At 40.9% G+C, this 12520-nt stretch overlaps 1 long non-coding RNA gene across 1 annotated transcript in view; it reads left to right on the top strand.

Annotated features, from left to right (window-relative positions):
- Window positions 1-3614: 3614 nt before the first annotated feature.
- Window positions 3615-12520, top strand: part of LOC147001771 (uncharacterized) — a 33275-nt gene continuing 24369 nt past the window's right edge. Inside the window, exon 1 of the long non-coding RNA XR_015044624.1 lies at window positions 3615-3928. This is a non-coding gene — a long non-coding RNA (uncharacterized LOC147001771). The remainder of the gene's footprint in view (window positions 3929-12520) is intronic.

Genomic DNA, 12520 nt, shown 5'->3' with positions numbered 1-12520 from the left:
ACATCTCTGCTCAGGTAAGCTGGTCCTTAAAAATAGAGAAGGTTCTAATTAAGAACTTTTATATTTAACTATTTTTGAAAAGTATCTTAACATCAGTTCCTGTGTTCTCCACAATCCACAATTTTTTGTGCAAAAGAGTATTTCACAACTTAAAGCTATCTCGTAAGTTCAGTATCTTAAGGTTCATATGGTAATGGACATTATACCTGTCAGAATAAAATTAAAGAGTCAGAAGCTGTTTCTACCAAAAAACAAACCAAGAAGAAAACATTAGGTCAGTCAGAAATGGGAGTTCAAAGCTCCCAAGGAAAAGAAATGTTAAATGATTTGATAGTTTTACATTGTGTTCTTGTAATGAAGCTTCAAGAAAACATAAATTTGCATGCCAGTTTAAAAACCTTAATATTGCCAACCAGCCTGCTAGACAAAGCCAAAAGTGATTTTGCTTAAAACATAGTTTTCTGAATCCAGTATAGAAATATAAAGAAGACATGTTCCCTCAGTGGAAAGTCAAAAGTTGATCTTAGAGAAACAGGAAGACTGGGGTTGGCTAGTGTAGTGTAGTGTAGTGTAGTGTAGTGAAGTGTAGTTTAATGTAATGCTTAATGTTTAGTGTGCCCAAGACCCTGGGCTCTCTCTCTAGTAATGCCCACTTAGAAAAGCTGAAATCAGAACAGCAGGTGACAGATCTTGGGACAGATGTTGAGAGGGTCATGGTAGGCAGTGAGTTGCAAACTCAGCTACCAATGGATTAGCTCTTCTGTAGAAGTACTGTGGTGGGCAGCAATTGGCCAAATATCTCCAAGTAACTGCTAAAGAGAAATTGGTATGTTCACAACACACATCACACACACAAACATCCATACACACACACACAAACTAATGTGATAGATGTCTGACCTGATGGATGTGCCAATTACCATCTTCTTCAGCATTGTGGTCTTACCACTGACTTCTAGAAAGTATCCAAGAGCAATCACAATAGCCTTTAATGTTTCCTGAGTGGGTACTAGACTTCCATGATGAACAACCCAAAACAAAATAACCAAAAGCTGCCCCTGGGTTTTCCATTTGACAGTTTATGGGATTTAGCGGAGGCATTGTCAAAGCATAATAGAGTAATTTTATTTAAACATTGTTTATATTTATTTGTATATTATAAAGGTTCTACAATGGTTGGTTTCCATGTAGCCTTTCAAAAGTCTTCAGTCAGTTATCTCACCTCCATACTACCTCCTTGTCTTAGTGCAGTTTTGCTTTTTCCCTGCAGTAAAGGTGTGGAAAAACCACTGGGCAGACCAAATGCAGAGATGTTAGACTATATTTACCATAATCCCTCTGTCTAGTATTGACCTGGATGAAAATGCAGATACACTAATTAGACAGTAGGAAAATGTAGCCTTGGATGTGGTAGGTTGAAACTGGGCTTATATTTTCAAAATTTTAGTACATTTTTGTCTTGGCAAAAGCATGGCATCCTATGGGCAGACATGGTGTGGGAGTCCTGTATCTGGAACTCCAGGAAGCAAGAATACCTGTCCTGAGCTGGTGAACCTTTAAAGCTGTTTTTAATAACAGGAATTACAGAGGGCTACAGACACAACATAGTGTTTGTGCTTCTGAATATCATGAGCCCATGAGCCTAAGGGGCTATCTGAGGCAGCCCTGTTCTTACGTTTCACCATACTTATGGCCCTTTGGCTTGGGACAGTCTCAACCCCAAGCAACTCAGTCTTTCAAATCATAACACCCTGAACAAACTCCAAGGAAGGGAGACTGAGTGAAGCATAGGCAAAGTTGGAAAGAAAATGGTAGCAGGCAAACAGGAAAACAAACTAGGATGCCAAGAATATGCAAGAATCCACCTGGTTTTCCAGTGTGCAGTTACTATTCACCAAGTACAGAGAAGGAACACAAAGGCTTAGCCAGCCTTTTTGACTCTCAGCCAAATGGGTTTAACACAGCAGACTCATCACTAATTCCAGGTTCCACCTTCCTTTCTTTTCTTACAAATGATTTCAATGCAGATAAGCACTTTTCCCTCTACAAACCCTTCAAAATCTGACTTTACACCATGTTTGTCTCCATTTGTTCTAGTGATCTAGGTGGAGAGGCATGATGAAGAGCTGTTTCCCCAATGCAAAATGAACTGACAGAGTACTTTTCTCTTTTAAGTTGTCCTCTATTATATAGTTTAAGATGTTTGCTCACCAAGTGATTATGTGAATATATACAAACACATACATACATATGTGTACAGAGACACATGAATACATGCCTTCACATATACATGCACACACACATAAAAGAAAAGAATACATGAATGAACAGTACTATGTACTAGCACCTACAACAGGTACCTACCATTACACAAATATGACACATAAACATGTTCACAAACACCTGGGCAAAAACATACACACACACACACTCAAACACACACACAAACACATCAATGAAAACACTGCTATATTACATATATTACAGCACATTTCCTGACAATTGACCTGGTATTGGGACCTGAGCTGTGTAGTAGATTCTTAAATTAACCCAGCCTGTGCTATCTGGGCCTGTCCTGATTTCCTTGTCAGGAACTTTTTCCATGCAGATATTTGCTGCTTCTCCAAGTATGGTATAAAACAGACAAGCGGATCCTCTGCACACACAAGTGGGTCCACACAAGATTCAAGGTTCTAAAAAAGGGTTCCAAAACATCCTCCAGCAAGCTCCAAGTTGAAATATATTCTGCTCTCTAAACCTAACTTGGCTAGTTCTCATAAGACTCTGGTAGCACCAATAAAAACAGTTAGCCATAGATATTATCCAGTAGCTGCAATTCAACACATTACAGTTCATGTGATATAATGTCAGGGCCAGGAACCAGGAGTGGGTGAGTTGGTAAGAAGGGGAGGGGAAAGGGAATTGGGGGAGGTTTTTTTTTTAATGAGGGGATACCAGGAAACGGGATAATATTTAAAATGTAAATTAAAAAAATCCCAATTTAAACACACAGGCGTGCAATAGCACGTGTGCGCGCTCATGCACGCGCGCGCGCATGTGCACACATACACACACACACACACACACACACACACACACACACACACACACACACACACTCATCATTCCTAATGTGGGCCAAAATGAATGATATTGGTGACTTAACATGCCTTGTTTTTTTTGTTTTTTGTTTTTTTTTTCTGAAATGAGGCACTCTGCAAAATAATGAGGTGGAAAACATGAGAAGAGAAGTCATTTCCATGATACACTCAGCAAAAACAATGTCAGCAGAGGGATGCACTGTATTATTCCAAGAATCCACTTGGTGAAGCCAGTAAGACACTCCATTAATTTTCAGGGGGTTATCTTAGTGCAAGGAAGGCAAAGGAGTCTAATTTTTATTTTTAAATGCTTACATATTTAACTTTATATTACTAAAGACTTTAATTAGAAAACAATAAAACTGGAGACTGTCCTTCTGTCCTAGGAGTAGATGGGGCCAGAGGTGCTCTGAGTTAGCTGCCATAGAGAAGATCGGAGGACTTGGTTCCTAGATAATTCCGGAAGTGACATCCCGAGGTACCTTTCCATACCATAGAGCTGGAATGGGTTGTTTTCAGGGGTCCAGGAACTCCTATACCTAGAAAGGAAAGCTAGCCGTGACCAACTGGGAGGGGGACCAGGGCATGTGGCTGGATTAGAACTGGCCACAAAGGTTATATCTGGCCTGGTCTCCTGACCTCCTGACTCCAGTGTCTGAGTATCTGCTGTGACCCCTGCCAGCATCCACGATGCATGCAAGAGAAAGAGTGCTGTGTGAAGGCTTCGCAGCAGAAGAGAGGCCCAGAAGTGGAGCTTCAGGAAGAAGCTTGATCCCCAGGGCCACTGGAGTCTGAGGACCAGTAAATGGAGAGCCATGAGAATCCAGGTAAGTTGGATTCTGTGGTCCCTCAACCAACACCAATGCTTTCCCACCAGGCCACAGAACCATCTTTCGTGACTCCGGGGTGCCTGGATTCCTGCCCCTTGTCCTCCAAGAGCCCTACACTCCCATCATAGAATGATAGGCTGGTGTTTTAGGTTCCTAAGTGTTCTTTCAATAGGAACATTGAGATCCTTGGAGCCCTGTTTTGTCTCATGTCTTCAGCTAGCTGTTTTTGAGCTCCCCTTTTGTGCCCCATATCATGCTCGGGTTCCAAGGGTACCATGCTTCCTGGTACCCCTGTTTTTTTTCACATGGGTGGGCCTCCAAACCCTGGGTCTGGAAGTTGTAGTGAATGAGGGAAGGACTGGGAAGGGGACTCTGAGGTCACATGATAAGATTTGGAAAAGGTGGGCTGGACTATCTATGTTTTTATTCACTTTTAAATGTTGGCAACATGGTTTCTCTCTCTCTCTCTCTCTCTCCCTCTCTCTCTCTCTCTCTCTCTCTCCCTCTCCCCATACCCCTCCCCCCCCTCCCCCTCCTCCTCCCCGCCCCTTTCCCCCTCCCTCTCCCTCTCCCCCTTCCCCTCCTTCCTTCCTTCCCTCCCTCCCTCCCTCCCTCCCTCCCTCCCTCCCTCCCTCCCTCCCTCCCTCCCTCCCTCCATCCCTTTCTTTACCAAAAATCATAAGTGAGTCGAAAACTATGAGGAGATAGCAATGGATGGTAGAGAAACAGTTGAATGGAGACTATGAAAGACTTATGTTTAATGTGAGACACAGGACTCTGCTATCCATCACTGGGGAATAAAAATTTTTAGGGGGCACACTCTTAGACTAGGTTGAGAGCATTAGTGAAATTTCATTTTTGAAGACTCACATCTCTCACACTGACACTCAGCCTGAGAGAAGCCTATTTCACATCCCTGTTGATCCAGTCAGGTCCAGAATATAAGCTCTAGGAAAGAACTCGAGCAACACTGACAGAAAACAGGACTGACAAGTACCTGCTCAGGCTCTTTCAGTGTGAGTCAAGATCTAGGCAGGGTGAAGAGACCATCTTGCAATGCAGGGAAAGGGGAGAGAAAACATAAAATCCCCCCCCCAAAGGCAATGATAACCATTCATTTGGCAATTCCACTGGGATCTAATACTTGTAAATTTTGTCCTGCCTGTCTCACGTGACCCCTAAGAAGCAAATGACCATTTTTTAAGGTGCTTCTCTGCCATTCAGTATTCCTCAGGTGAGAATTCTTTGTTTGGTTCTGAGCCCCATTTTTTAATGGGGTTATTTGATTTTCTGGAGTCCACCATCTTGAGTTCTTTATATATATTGGATATTAGTCCCCTATCTGATTTAGGAGAGGTAAAGATCCTTTCCCAATCTGTTGGTGGCCTTTTTGTCTTATTGGCAGTGTCTTTTGCCTTGCAGAAGCTTAAAGTTTCATGAGGTTCCATTTGTCAATTCACGATCTTACAGCAAAAGCCATTGCTGTTCTATTCAGGAATTTTTCCCCTGTGCCCATATCTTCAAGGCATTTCCCCACTTTCTTCTCTATAAGTTTCAGTGTTTCTGTTTTATGTGGAGTTCCTTGATCCACTTAGATCTGACCTTAGTACAAGGAGATAGAAATGGATCAATTCATATTCTTCTACATGATAACAACCAGTTGTGCCAGCATAATTTGTTGAAAATGCTGTCTTTCTTCCACTGGATGGTTTTAGCTCCCTTGTCAAAGATCAAGTGACCAGAGGTGTGTGGGTTCATTTCTGGGTCTTCAATTTTATTCCATTGGACTACTTGTCTGTCACTATACCAGTACCATGCAGTTTTTATCACAATTGTTCTGTAGTAAAGCTTTATGTCAGGCATGGTGATTCCACCAGAGGTACTTTTATCCTTGAGAAGAGTTTTTGCTATCCTAGGTTTTTTGTTATTCCAGATGAATTTGCAGATTGCTCTTTCTAATTGGTTGAAGAATTGAGTTGGAATTTTGATGGGGATTGCATTGAATCTGTAGATTGCTTTTGGAAAGATAGCCATTTTTACAGTGTTGATCCTGCCAATCCATGAGCATGGGAGATCTTTCCATTTTCTGAGATCTTCTGGTTTAGACGCAAACAGTATATAAACTGAGCCCCTACTTTGGTTCAAAGACAAGGATGGGCAGACATATCCTGTGCCTAGTACATGGATCATGATCCTGTTAGTCACTCACCAGTAGAATTGATTTTCTTTAGTCAACAAATTGTACTTGTACAAGGCTTCACTAATGTCCTGAGGCATTCTCTTCAGGTCAGTCATCACCTGATCATGTTGCATGTTGAGCATGAATGTCCTAATTTTGATTCTGTGGGAGGGCATGGCCCAAGGAGCAAATAATCCCATGAACTATGGATACAAGGATCATGTTAATTCAAGCTGAATCATGGACTACCCCAACACATATATACCACGACATTGCTCCATATTACCAGTTCCACTTGGAGCTTATTAAACTTATTACTCTTTGCCTGGGGTCAGTAGAGGCAGGGAAGTAAAGGCAGGGATATGACCTAATTTATCTCCCCGAAGGGGCATGAAAGAATAGACTAGCACTCCAAGAACTTTCCAGGAACCTGTGCTGTAGTCCTGGGTCCACCTACATATCTGTTTATAGACAAGGAATTGTCAATCCTTGCTTCTATTGCTACATAAACTCCCAAAGGACATAATCAGTATCTACAGGATGCTACATTTCCAGTGTGCACCTAAGGTGAGCACAGAGCTCATATGCTGTGCTGCTCAAAGTGAGGCTCCCTCTGTCTTCACTATTTTTGGCTGGAAACTGTGTCAAGCAAAATCTCAGGCCCCAGCATACCACACAGACACTCCAGCTCTTAAGTGGAACACACACACACACACACACACACACACACACACACACTGACACCCCCCACCATAATCAAACACAATCAGAATGCCAAATGAACAAACATTATCTGATAGTATAGTGAATAGAATGTGATAAAAGCAGTGATGAACTATGGCCAATCCAGTTATACTGAGAGATAGTATGTGGGACCAGGCCCCTCCAGCTGTTGACATTACCAGTTGAACACAAATTATTTCCAAGTCAACTGCAAACATGATTGGCCATAAACACAGTGTACTCTGCATCTCCCCAAAACTTATACCTGTATAGGATTCTTACATTGCAGGATTAGGGCTCACACACTACAACCCTAAAGCCCAGACTGTAATTCATACCACAGGCTCTGATTTACCTTTGGAGAAATCAAATTGCCTGAGTCCCATTTCACTCCTATCTGAACTTGAAGTTCTGTGTCGAAAATCCATTCAGCAAAATGAATTGGGATGTATGGACAGCCTGGTGTTTTAGCCTCCTGTGATATGAGGGAAACTGAGGTTAACAGAGAGGGCCAAGACAGTCAGCAAAGAACTGGGCATAATGACTACCTGTTGTTCAAATCCTTGTTAGTGTAATTGGCTAGGATTCCCTGGAGTTCGTCTCTCTCATTTTTGATCCCTTTGAGCTTCTCCATCCTCTTGATTCTCTGATCCTGCTTATTGGTGGTGGAGGGTTGGGGTGATGCCTTTCCAACAGACCATGTAGGTTGATAAACACTATTAAACTCATAGAGATAATAGGGCAGGGAATGGTGACAACATGCTTTTCCTTTTCTTTGGGTCTCTTGTGAGATTATTCATTTGTTGTGTTTTCTTGGGTATGTTTACACTTATTCTGTTTGAATTTTGCTTCTAGTATCCTCTGTAGTGCTGGAGTAGTGGAAAGATATTGTTTGAATTTGTTTTTGTTGCAGAATATCTTAGTTTTTCCAACTATGGTCATAAAGAGTTTTCTGGGTATAGTAGCCAGGGCTGGCATTTGTATTCTCTTAGAGTTTGCAAGACATTTGTCCAAGATCTTATAGATATTATCATTTCTGGTGACAAGTCTGATGTAATTCTCATAGGTCTTCCTTTGTATGTTATTTGACTTTTTTTTCCCTTAGAGCTTGTAATATTTTCTTTTTTTATTCTGTACATTTATACTTTTGTTTAATATGTGACAGGATGATTTTCTGTATTGGTCGAATCGATTTGGTGTGTTGTAGGTTTCTTGCAAACTTAAGGCCATCTCTGTCTTTAGGTTAAGGACTTTTAAAAATGATATTGTTGAAGATGTTTTCTGGGTCTTTGAATTGTTAAGTCTCACCCACTTCTTTTTCTATTATTCTTAGTTTTGTTCTTTTTATTGTGTCCTGTATTTGCTAGATGTTTTGAGTTAGGAGTTTTTTACTCTTTGTATTTTCTTTGAGTGACTTTGTAATAACATTTATGGTATTTCCTTTGCCTGTAATTCTCTTTTCTAAGTTCTTTTGGTGAGGCTTGTATCTGTAGATCCTGATCTATTTTGTAGATTGTCCTTCTCCAGGGTTGCCCCATTTGTGATTTTTATAACTTTATTTTTACTTTTTCTTTATTGATTTTCTTATGTATTTCCATTCCAAATGTTATCCTCCTTCTCAGTTACCCCTCCAAAAACCCCATCCCCTCCACTTCTAGCGTTTCCTTTATGTATGAGGGTGCTCCTATACCCCCTCCTCCCCACACTCCTGCCTCAGTGCCCTAGCATTGCCCAACCCTGGATCATCATGCCTGTACAGGACCAAGGGCATTCCCTCCCATTGATGCCAGATAAGGCATTCTTCTGCTACGTATCCAGCTGGAACTCTGGATATCCCCTCATGTACTATGTGCTTAGTGGTTTAGTGCATGTGAGTTTTGCGAGGCTCTGTTTGGTTGAATTTGTTGTTCTCCTTATGGAGTTGCAATCCCGTTCTGTTCCTTCAGTCCTTGTCCTAACTTCACAATCTGGGTCCCCTTGCTCGGTCTCATGTTTGGCTGCATGCATAGCATTTCAAGAGAGACCAAATACCAAAGTTGCAGTTATGAAGTAGCATTTCAATAATTACATGGTATGGGGGCGGGAGTATCACCAAAACATGAAGAAGTACATAAAAGATTTGCTGCAGCATTAGGAAGGTTGAGGACCATTGCTACATACTGATATACTGAATCGTCTCCTGATTACCCATAATCCTAACTTGATACAAATGTTATCAATCAATGTTACACTGTGTTTAGGGAAAAGCAACAAAAATGTTCCTGCACCTGTGGGGGGGGAAAAAAAGGAGAGAGAGAAGAGAGAGAGAGAAACTTGCCAGGCTCCTGACAGCATCAGATTTCTTGACATCAGCAATAGTGACTGGGTTTGGTGTCCCCAGATGGAATGGATCCCAAGTTGGGGCAGTCTCTAGATGGCCTTTCCTTCAAGCTCTGCTCCTCTCTTTATCCCTGCATTTACTTTTGAGAGAAGGAATTCTGGATTAATACTTTTGAGATGGTTGGGTGGCTCCATGCTTCGAAGGTTTCCATGCTTATCCAATAAATATGGTCTGTATATTTCCTACTTCTTCTTTGTTCGGTATTCGGCTAATGTCCTTCATGTTGGGTTCTGGGAATCTCTTGGGTCCCTGGCATCTGAGACTTTATAGTGGTTACACACAGTTCCCCCTCCCCAGTGGCTACAGACCTCCTTTCAAATGACTTTCACTCTGTACTTCTTCCCGGTCTCCTCCCATGTCTGAACCAGAACCCCCTTTACCTCCTACTCTTCTCTCCCTCCCAGATCCTTCTCTCCTCCTACTTCCAAACATTTTTTCTTCCCCCTTCTGAGTAGAACTGTAGCATTCACACTTTGGTGTGATCTTCCTTCTTCTTCGGTTTCCCATAGTCTGTTAGTTGTATCGTGAGGATTCCATGCATTTTTTGAACAATTTCCACTTATCAATAACTACATACCATCTATATCCTTTTGTGACTAGGATACCACACTCAGGATGATATTTCAACTTCCAAACATTGGCCTTTGACTTTCATGAAGTAATGTTTTTAAAGCTGAGTAGTACTTCTGTTCAATGTACCATATTTTCTGTATTCATTCCTCTGTTGAGGGACATCTGGGTTGTTTTCGCATCTGGTCATTATAAGGTTGCTATGAAAGTAGTGGTGCATGTGTCCTTTTAATATATTGGAGAATCTTTTGGGTCTATGTACCATGGTGGTATACCTGTATTTGAGGTAGAACTATTTCCAACTTCCTCAGGAATTGCCAGATTGATCTCCAAAGTGGTTTTTCCAACTTGCTGTCCCAGCAGGAATGGAGGAATGTTCTTCTTTTTTCACATTCTTGCCAGAATCCCCTGTCAGCTGACTTTTGTTCTTTGCCCATCTGAGTGCTGTGAAGTGGAATTTTAGGGTCATTTTGATTTGCATTTCCCTGATGACTAAAGATATTGAACATTTCTTTAAGTACATCTCAACCATTCAAGATTCCTCAGTTGAGAATTTTCTGTTTAGCTCTGTACCCCATTCTTTAATAGGGTTATTAAGATCTCTGGAGTGTAACTTCTTGAGTTCTTGGTATTTTTTGGATATTAGCCCTCTATCAGACGTAGGGTTGGTACAGATGTTTTCCCAATATGTGTGTGCAATTTTGTCCTTTAGACAGCATCCTTTGCCTTACAAAGCTTTTCAATTTTATGGGGTCCCATTTGACAATGTTTTTTATCTTACAGCTTGAGCCATTCGTGTCCTGTACAGCAACATTTCCCCTTTGCCAATATGTTTGAGGTTCTCTACTGCTCTCTCTTGTATTAGATCCAGTGTATCTTGTTTTATGTGGAGGTCCTTGAGTGACTTGGACTTGAGCTTTGTACAAGGAGATAAGAATAGATCAATTTGCATTCTTCTATATGCATACTGCCAGTTGAACAAGCACCAATTGTTGAAAATGCTGTCTTTTATCCACTGGATGGTTTTGGCTCCTTTGACAAAGATCAAGTACCATATGAGTGTAGGTCCATTTCTAGGTCTTCAATTCCATTCCATCGGTCTACTTGTCTGTCTATACCAGTACCATGCCATTTTTATCACTATTGCCCTGTGGTATATTTTGACATCAGGGATGGTGATTTCCCCAGCCATTCTTTTATTGTTAAGAATAGTTTTTGCTATACTGTGGTTTCTGTTATTCCAGATAAATTTGAGAATTGCTTTTTCTATCTCTGTGAGGAAATGAGTTAGAATTGTGATGGGGATTACATTGAATCCGTAGATTATTTTGGCGAGATGGACCTTTTTTACTATATTAATCCTGCTCATTAATGACCATGGGAGATCTTTCCATATTCTATGGTCTTCTTTGATTTCTTTGTTCAGAGACTTAATGTTCTTGTCATTCAGATCTTTCCCTTGATTTGTTAGAGTCACACCAAGATATTGTTTGTGACTATTGTGAAGTATGTTGTTTTTTAAAATTTCTTCCTCAACCTAATTACCCTTTGAGTAGAGGAAAGTTCCTGGATTTTTTGAGTTAATTTTATATCCATTGACTTTGCTGAAGGGGTTTATCATCTGTAGGAGTTCTCTCCTGGATTTTTTTGGGCTCACTTATGTGTAATATCCCATACTCCTCAAATTGTAGTGTCTTGAATTCCTCCCTCCCAATTTGTATCACTTTGATCTGCTTTTTTTGCCTGATTGCTCTGGGTAAAATGTCAAGAACTATGTTGAATACATAGAGGAAGAGGGGGAAGTCTTTCCTTGTCTCTGATTTTAAGGGGACGGCTTCAAATTTTTATCCATATATTTTGATGTTGGCAACTGGATTGCTCTATGTTGCTCTTATTATATTCAGATATAGACCGTGATTTCTGATCCCTCCAGTGCATTGAACTTGAAGTTGTATTGTATTTTGTCAAACACTTTTTCAGCATCTGATGAGATTATCCAATATATTTTAAGTTATTTTATATAGTGGATTACATTGATGGATTTCCATATATTGAATCATTCCTGCATCCGTGGGATGATACAGCATCTAAAGAGATGATCAAGTAATACTTTCTTAAATTTATTACATAGTATATTACTTTGATGAATTCCAAAACATTGAATCATTCTTACATCCTATGCATGATGCCTATTGGATCATGGTGAATGATCATTTGCATGTGTTATTAGATTCAGTTTCCAAGAAGTTATTGAGTATTTTTGCATCAATATTTGTTATCGTTTTTATACGCTCAGCCCACTGAGTGGCAATATAAGAAGGTGTGGCCAAGTTGGAGTATAGGGTGTGGTCAAGACCCTCACCCTAGCTGCCTGGACATTAATGTTCTATTAGCAGCCTTCACATGAACAAGTAGGAATTTCAGCTTCTCCTGTACCATGCCTTTCTGGATGTGTCCATGTGGCCACCTTGTTAGTACTTGACTGATCCTCTTAACCTGTAAGGCATCCCCATTGAATTGTAGGAGAAGCTGCAGTGCAGCCAGACTTGGAGGAGTCCCAAAACCCTCCTGGTACCACTAGTCATGGAGTTTGTTCAGCAGCCATCCGTCTGCAGGAGTCAGGGTGTTATTCAGAGTCACACCTCTTATCTAAAGCTTTGGAGAACCACCTGTCTGAGGGCCAGAAGCTCTTGTGGGTATCGGCTGATGCAGAGTTAGAAACAGCTCTATAAGTACT

This window comes from Mus caroli, unplaced genomic scaffold (genome assembly GCF_978045245.1).
Source record: "Mus caroli unplaced genomic scaffold, Mus_caroli_1 scaffold_12, whole genome shotgun sequence".
NCBI classification, from domain to species: domain Eukaryota; kingdom Metazoa; phylum Chordata; class Mammalia; order Rodentia; family Muridae; genus Mus; species Mus caroli.
Note: the sequence above shows the minus strand (reverse complement) of the source record. Positions and strands in the feature narration are given on the sequence as shown.